This window comes from Macadamia integrifolia, chromosome 1 (genome assembly GCF_013358625.1).
Source record: "Macadamia integrifolia cultivar HAES 741 chromosome 1, SCU_Mint_v3, whole genome shotgun sequence".
NCBI lineage: Eukaryota > Viridiplantae > Streptophyta > Magnoliopsida > Proteales > Proteaceae > Macadamia > Macadamia integrifolia.
Window position 1 is genome coordinate 19,426,401 of NC_056557.1, and position 9,008 is coordinate 19,435,408.

The following is a 9,008-nucleotide window of genomic DNA, read 5'->3' on the forward strand; positions in this document are numbered from 1 at the left end:
ACTTTGTTATCCAAAGTAGAATTAACCCACACAAGAAAAGTGGTCTACGACAGTGCTTTTATACACTGTCGTAGAGTGTGGAAATGCCGCTATATGTCTATGGTGGCGTTTATAGAAAATGCCACCCAAACACCGCTATATCCACCGTCGCGAAGGAACAACGACGTATGTAGTAAGCGCCACCATAAAATCTCTTCAGCGGCGTTTATCTATAAATGTTGCTAAAATGTTTATCTATAAATGCTGCTAAAATATTATATACAACGGCGTTAACTAATGAACAAGGGTGCATATAGTGGTGTTTATTACTAAATGCCGCAAAATATAATTTTTTTTTTAAATAAATGAACATATAGTGGCGTGTGTTAGTAAACGCCACTTCAAGAAGTGTTTTTTTATTTTAGAGCAGAAGACATATAATGGTGGTTATTAGTAAACATCGCTAAATGTTTTTTTTTTAATCACATATTATTGTTTATTTATCTCATTATGTAACCTGTTGAAACAAATGCTTACATTCCTTGTTCTCATTCTGGATATGAATAAAAATTAATAGACTTTCACAAGACCACACACAAGAATCTGATAAATGGTTGGTTATCCATTCCCTTCAAAAGTTCAGTTGGAACAAAGCATGTAACAAATTAGATTGTCATCATCGAGACAAAAAAATCCCATATCCATACAAATAAAACTCAATTTAACAAGAAATCTATAGGTCGCACACTCACAAGCTCACAGGCTAGCAGAAACATAGTAACATAATGAGCTTTTCAAAATAAATGTTCACACATTATGGTAGTTAGGTCAATCCCCGAGTCGTGCTTTGCATCATCATCAGAGGCAACTCTATTGGTAAGTGGAAGACAAAATCCATGCAAGTACCTAGAAAAATTAAAAAAATACCAATCAAGTTCCTGTTAAAGATCTATAAAAGTTCCATATATTTCACTAGTAGCAATTTCACAAGTAGGTTTTTATTTTTGACTTTTGTTATATAAGGATGTTACCATCCCTATTAGATTACACAATTAATATAATTTTATCTTGAGAAAGTGTGTGTGTGTGTGAGAGAGAGAGAGAGAGAGAGAGAGAGAGAGAGAGAGAGACTTTGTGATTTCTTCAAACCCATGCTTAGTTGACCTAGTTCATGAACCCCTATTGAAATGTCTAATGACTGAAGAAAGTGAAGCGTTTGGGATCTCTAACTTTAGCTTTGCCTACAACTACCAACATGAATGTATCGTCCAAAATTCCTAAAGAAGGCAAAAGTTGCCAGCGATGAGTAAACTCAAAACACTTCACACTATTGATGAATATGCTTTTGAGCTTCTAGTACATTCTGTTCTCTGTTATCATCCTCCCATTGGTACATCCAAGAAAAATGTCCCCATCATTACTGTATGTACTAAATGAAAGAAACACAGCTCCTCAATGTCATCAAGGACCTCAACCCTCCTATTATTAACATTACAGTGGTCTGTCCTAATCATCATCTTCAACCTAAATAATAGACTTTGATACAGCCTAAATCTCACCCTGAAAGACAAATTACTAAAGTCACCACAAAATTCTATATCATTTTCTTTAGTTTTAGAATTCTTTGTATAGCCTTTGGCAATTCTCACTTCGTACTCCTCCATCTCTACCACGCACACCAATACGAAGTTTAGATCAACCAACAGGCACTAGGCGCTCCCAATTCCTCACCCCCACCACCCCACCCCCCCCCCCCCCACCCAAAAAAAAAAAAAAAAAAAAAAAAAAAAATTCAAACAAGACCTCTCCTATTTTCTTTTCTGGGGATTTAATCATTCCCCTAATGGTTCAGATGTCTAACAGCATTTTAAGGTCATAATGACTGAGAAGGAAAGAAGAGATTCCAAGCAAAGTAAAATATAAAGAAGATAATTCTGACCTTTATATGCGTGGACTACCCCTTTTAATGAGTAGGAGTTTCTAAAAATATATAGGAGAAGAAGTGGAACTGTCCCTCGACTCCCTCCTATATGCGTGTACATCCTCTTGCAAGGGCTGTCCGAGAGAGAAAATAGGAGAGATTAGAAGGAAAGAGACAGCGTAGTGCAAGAGGAAATATCCAAGGAGGATCAGAATAGAACAGAAGATAGATATTTCTTTCCACAATTTCTTTCATGGTAATCACCCATAAGACACTAAAGTATTTGATAAATTCACTTCATAAGATCACCGAACAAACAAAACGATAAGAAGAGGACAAATGCGTAAACGAAGGGGAAAAATGGTGGAGGGGAGGGGGGGAAAGACAGAATTCGTTCACTGACGAATCAAGTAAAATTTTTTACACATTCTAATTGGAAATCAAGTAAAATTTTGTACCCATGTCGAGTTTCTCCAAGCTCTTGAAGTCGTTCAAACAAGAAACCTGCATGACTCACAGTAATAGGCGGCATTAGGAATTCAAACAATCGGCTAATGAACTCATAAACTAGAAATGAAGCAAGGTAAATATTTATGCTGAAGAGTCAAAACTCGACCATAGTGAGGAGAGAGAGAGAGAGAGAGAGAGAGAGAGAGAATACGTACATCAGATAGAGCTTTTTGATGAAGAAGAAGAACAGTAACAGAGTTAGGGTCGCCGCTCTGCTTCTCCTTTAAGATCTGCTCGGTGCTTAAACTAGTCCTGGTTTCCAAAAAATGATGATCAAAATTATAATTAAAGAATCATACCTAATCGGTTGTGTACTACTTGGATGAGTCGTATGATCTTCGGAAAGTATCTTGCAAGATGAAACAATAGTCAGGAACAAATATTCATAATAATAATAATAATAATAATAATAAAAAAGAAAAAAAAAAGGAAATAGAATTGTTTGGCTTAATCTTTAACGTTCTAGGGTTTTAGGAAGAAAACCCAAATTAACAGGATGTTCACGAAAGGGGGATGAAGTGGAAGATGAAAAGATCGAGACAGGTAGCATTAAACACACACGCACACGCAAAGGATGAAAGAAACTGCTCACATTACCTGGTTCTGTCTCTCATTCAAGAGAGGAAGAGAAAGGGAGACAGAGAGTCGATGATCAAGTCTTTGAAGAGAGAGAGATAGAGGGAATAGGGGAGAGATCGAGAGAGGTACAATGTATACTAGGGTCAAGGATTAAAGTATTAGTATCAGTCGCCGTATCGATTGACCAAAATTAAGATACGTATCGGAGGGTATCATATCGTATCGGAGATATGCTAAGATATGCTAAAGATACGCACATAAATGGATATGAAACACCATTTTAAACACTTTTGTATAAAATTTGTTAAAAAAAACTATTGATAATATGTATTATGCATAAACACTAAATTGAGGGTATCGCACTAAGAATTCAAGGTTTGTAGTTGTCCCATAAATGTAAAATCCTTGTTCCCAACCTTGATTTCCACTTTAGTTAGAGAGAAATATGACTGGCAGCAACTTAGGAACAAAAACCCCTCAAAAATTCGTGTTTTCTGAAAAAAATACTCATCTTGGCCATTATATGACCGTAGCGCACTGTATCGGTACATACCAATACTCACCGATACGTACTGATACTCATCGATATGTACCAATCGATACATACAAATACTCACCGATACGTATTGATACATACCGAAACGTATATTTCATCTTGATTTTATATTTTCCATAGAGTATCAGTACGTATCGATAGTGTATTGGTGCATATCGATATGTATCATAGGATATATATCGATACAAAAGGATTTTAAAAATTTCATGTATCGTATTGGTGTGTATCGTATCGATCGGCTAAATTTAAGATACGTATCGGAGGGTATCGTATCGGTATCGGAGATACTTTAAACCATGACTAGGGTTCGATGGCTAGCTGATTTAGTCTCTCATTCGAGCGAGAGCGAGAGCGAGAGAGAGAGAGAGGTGTGAGCAGAGTAGAGGAGTCTTTTAGAGAGAGATAGAAAGAATAGGGGAGAGATGGAAGGAGCCACGATCTCTTGGAAATAATCGTTGGATGGAATTGCTGAATTATAGGACACAATATTGTATGGAACAGATTGAGAGGGAATAAGAGACTCGGAGAAAAATTGAGAGGGGCGATGTAAAAATAAAAGCGTGCCTAAGAGGAGGAATGTGAAAAAATAAAAACTGGAGATTGTATCTTTGTTGGGAAAGTGATTTTATTACCTTTAAATTCATCAGCATTTATTATAATATGCTCCCAATATTATAGATTTTTAACGGCATTAAGTGTAATCTAACCCAAAATGGTGTTATCTACACTAAAACACCTTTGATTAGTGTCTTTGAACATACATATTTCAACTGGACAGTGAAGAACAAATAACTAATATATTTTGGGTTGATTCGAAAATGATCATTGATTATGCACAATTTGAAAATGTAGTTAGCTTTGACACTATATTTTGCACCAACAGAGAGTGTAGGCCGTTTGGGTTAATTGCTGGGTTTAATCATCATAGAGGATGCACTATATTCGGTGCTGCACTTTTATATGATGAGACTTTGTTTAATGCATTCGTCGAAGCACATGGTAATAAGAAGCCTATAACCATCTTCACGGACCAAGATACTGCTATGGCTAGAGGGCATTACTAGAGGTGTGGCCTGAGACATGGCATGTGTTGTTTATATGACACTTAATGGAGAATGACATTAAACATCTTGGTAATATGACGAAGGATGGCTCATGTTTTCTTACAATTTTAAAGAAATATATATTCCAATACGATGAGGAGAATCAATTCGAGTATGCATGGTTTAAATTGCTTACTGAATATGAAGTTATGAATAATGCATAGTTGTAGGGTATATATAGACTTAAGCATAAATGGGCGAAATGTTAGATGAAAACACATTAACAATAGGCATTCGGAGTACACAACTTACTGAGAGTCTGAACAGTGATTTAAAGGATTATTTGAAGTTAAGTTTGGATGTTGTGTAATTTTTTAAGCACTTCAAGAGAGTTCTTAATCATAAGCATGGTAATGAATTAAAGGCTAAATTTGAAGCAAGAACAAGATGTCAAGACTCATGTGCTCAATGTCACCTATCCAGAAACAAGCTGGGGAATTGTACACTCCTGTAATTTTGAGTTATTTCAAGAACAATATAACTAGATGATTGTTTGCTACATCAAATGCCGAAATGCTAGGATTCCTTTTATTTAATTTTTGGTTGAGATTGTTGATGTAGAATATGAATATAAAGTTTGTTGTAATCCAGTTGATAGGATTAGAGCCTGTTATTGCAAAAAATTTTAGACAGATGATCTTTATTGTCACTGTTTGAAAGTTTTTATATGAGCGTATTTCTGAATTTTTTATTTTGAAGAGAAGGACCCGGGGTGCAAGAACTATGGTGGTCAATGATAGTAGGGGAAAAGAAGTTAAAAAATATGTTAACATGGACTATATGCAACTGTATAGACATATTTATCCTGAACTTATTAAGGTAGCATCCGAAGCTTAAAATACAGCTGAGGGATATGAGTTGGTTAAAGATGCTGCTACTGAATTAAGGTTGAAGCTTGCAAATATCAGTATCACTAGATCCAATTGCCCACAAATGTCAGTTCTGACTGATTTCTCGGATGATGTATACAAAGGAATACGTATGAAGAATAAAGTAACAAATACAAAAGGTGGTAGAAGGTCAAATAGTTGAATAAAAAAGACAAGGAAAAAGAAAGAAAAGTAAAGGACCAAGTAACACTCAAGTATTATATATGGAAGCTTCGCTTCATATGGACCATTCAAATCCTACACCAAACACTGCACAACAGTTGGACAATAAATATGGAAGCTTCACTTCTCTTTTGGTGCGTGCTTTCGACTTGACATTGTATACCTTTTTCCTTTATAATTCAATTTGAAATTATTGTAATATATTTGTTTCCAATATTGTTTTCTATAGGATTCTATTTCTCATGTGTCATCTAAAGCACTTGTAGTTCATCAACTTTTGGATAATGATTAGCTTTATTTTCATTTCAGTGGATCTTTATTTCTGTGTTATTATATACATTTACATTCCTATAGATTAGCATTTGGATGAAGATTACTTTTAATTTCATTTTAGTGGATTCACTCCTGATGTCTCTATATTTCTTGATGTGTACCAAAGAATTATACTAACACGTTTTTTTGTACGTACAGAGTCTTTAGCTCAAAATCTTAAAGAACCTGAGGTAATACCCAAGGTATGGTGATTCGAATCCACCAAGACTCTTCATTTGCTTCATGTTCAGTTATGTACCTTGAAGGTGTTGTATTTCTCGAACCCTTGAATTATTACCATCACTTGATTATTAGTTGTTTTTCTTCGATATAGAATGGAAAGGCTTTGGTTGCGAAGTTTGTTGCATCCAAATTGTACAAGAGAATTTCAAATATATTTCCAGTGCTGATGATATGGGTGAGATATGCTTTCTTTGATATCATATAAATTTGAAGAGTCTTGGTAGATTTGAACTACCATAACCAAAGTATGTGTGATACCCTACTTTTAAAACCTGGTTTAATTACACGGTTGACCCTATTTAACCATGCAAGACCCAAACTAGAGAGGGTTAAGGCGGGTTCCTTATGGAACATGATGGAAAGGGTGACTTTGAACACAGACTGGCCAGATAAGTCTGAGTCAGTGCCAGAGGAGATGGGTGTACCCAAGCCATGTACATGTACGTATCATAAGTCCATGTACGGGTAATGCTGGTTTGTAGCCATATCCTAAAGTGTATGCGTATAAAATACCTTGTGCCGAGAGTGAGATACATGCCGAGAGTTGAATTCCATCGAAATCTCACCTGTTGGCTAAGTTTCGACCCACAGGTGGGCGGTCACAAGCGGGCGCATCCGCCCACCTGAGTGACCCACCCATGTGGTTACTAGATATTTTCAAGTATAAATAGCACTTATTATGTTTCTCCTTTTCTCATTTATTGCATTAAAGAGTTGGTGAGAAGAGTAAAGAGGAGAGAGAAAAGAAAGGAAGAAAAGAGAACGAAGAAAAAGAAAGGGAAAGAAAGAGGAGGAAGAAATGGATTTAAGCGATGTCGAGGTTTGATCTTCTCATTCCGACGTCGGAAGAGTGATCCCAACACGAGATCTACGATTTGAGGTGAGCAAAGGCTATGCTGCTTAAACTTTCACCAAACCTAAGTGAAATCCTTGATTTGGGTAGAGTTCCTTGAGATCTTGTAAATCCCACTTGAGATGATGAATCTAAGGTTTAATAGATGGTCTATGTGTTGATTTTGAAGGATTTGAAGAAGTGTTTACAAGATTTGAGAAGCATTGGTGATTTCTTGAGCTAAGAAGTGATTTTGGGGTTTTGAAAGAGTTCTTGAGCAAAGAAGGTAAGATAGCTTTTCAATCCTTAAATCTAACTTAGATCTAGGTTAGAATCATCTTATAAGACCTTAGATGTGTGGAAAATGTGATTGGAACAGCCCCATTTGGTTTCTCTAAGGTTGGGGAACGTTTCAAGGAAAAATGCAAATTTTCACCCCCTCAGGTGGGCGAGGACCGGCGGGCCAACCCGCCCGCCTGAGGGCACCCTCCTAAGAGGGCAACCCCTCAGTTCCCACCGGTGGGTGAGAATCGACGTGCCAACCCGCCCGCTTGAGGGTGCCCACCGGTTGGACCAGTGGGCAAGCCTTGCCCTCCTGAGAAGATCGGCGGGCAAGGACCGGTGGGTGAACCCGCCCACCTGAGAAGACCGGTGGGTGAACCCACCCACCTGAGATGATCGGTGGGCAGTCTCAGGTGGGCTGTCTGGCCCACCCGTGGATCCCCCAATGTGATTTTTGTGTCTGAATGGACCCAAAACGGACGGACAACCTTCTTTTGTGATTTTAAAAATGATTTAAATATCAAAACTCGCTAGTTTTGACCCCAAAGTGGTAAAATACTAACCCCATTCATTTATGACAGGTTTCACTAGAAATTATGTTTCTCGCGCCGGATCTCACCTGTATCGAGCTTGAATTTTTGTACACAACAAGTAAGTGGGGAGAAAACATTTGACTTTATTTTAAGGCTTGTTTTGCATAATTTAATTGTATCTAGACTAGCCATGTCATCATGTAAATTATGTGTAGATTAGTCATCCTCATATGATTATGATATGTGTGTTGTGTTTTACATTCTCAATGCTAAATGATTGACGTACTTATGTGATGAATGATTAGATTACTATGCATGATGCATTATTAGACTAGACGCATAGTCGACTTGGAAATGAGTGCATTGGTAGCCCGTGGAATGGGACGCAGTGGCACTATGCAATCGTATAATGTCATATAGGAACATGCGGTTTAGGATTATCATTTTCCCGTGCTAGGACCCTTCCCAACAGGGGTTGAGGTGTTGGGTTATCACTTAGGGGGAAGTAATGGTCGCGGTTGTTGGGTCATTGTGGCGGTTAGACACACGCCCGGTTGGTCATTAGGACAGTCGGCAACCTTAGTGGTATATTCAAGAGGGCCAATGGTACTGCTTTTAAATTGTTGGGGTCAGCACCTTTACTTTTTTGTCATTTACTTTGATGTTGAGAGCCGGTAGTCGGCATGCTTTACTTTTCTGAGTACTCACGGTGGACCTTCTCTGACAACCCTATATGCATATCACGAGATAGAGTTCACGGCTCGTACCCGGGGCATACGCACACTGTGGTTGTAATAGCACAATACCAAGGACTTACTAATGTTGTTTAGAGGGATAAGATTTAAAATGAATTGCATAGCATATAGTGCATATGGATGTAATTGTTGTGTGGTCTTTCTTTTCACTTACTGAGCTAGTGAGCTCATCCCACGTGTGCACCTCTTTTAGATGATTTTGCAGGTCACCAGCTTGAAGATCAAGAGTCGGGCCCCATTGTAGTGTTTTTCGATGAGAATTGGTGGGTCCCCGAGGAGTATGAGCACGATACTGATTGTACGTGCGAGGGTTGTGCTGCGGGACCGCAGTAATGGCATGGTACACGATTT

General features: G+C 37.8%; 1 long non-coding RNA gene across 3 annotated transcripts; it reads right to left on the reverse strand.

Annotated features, from left to right (window-relative positions):
- Positions 1-581: 581 nt before the first annotated feature.
- Positions 582-3,104, reverse strand: LOC122088415. 3 transcript variants are annotated; one of them, XR_006143084.1, is made up of 5 exons: positions 3,008-3,104; positions 2,566-2,662; positions 2,359-2,404; positions 1,919-2,034; positions 582-885 (listed from the first exon to the last, which is right to left on the reverse strand). It is a non-coding gene; the product is annotated as an uncharacterized LOC122088415 (long non-coding RNA). The 3 variants fall into 3 exon arrangements; XR_006143064.1 differs by having other exon boundaries at positions 2,566-2,759; XR_006143070.1 differs by having other exon boundaries at positions 2,566-2,746; positions 3,008-3,102.
- Positions 3,105-9,008: the final 5,904 nt, after the last annotated feature.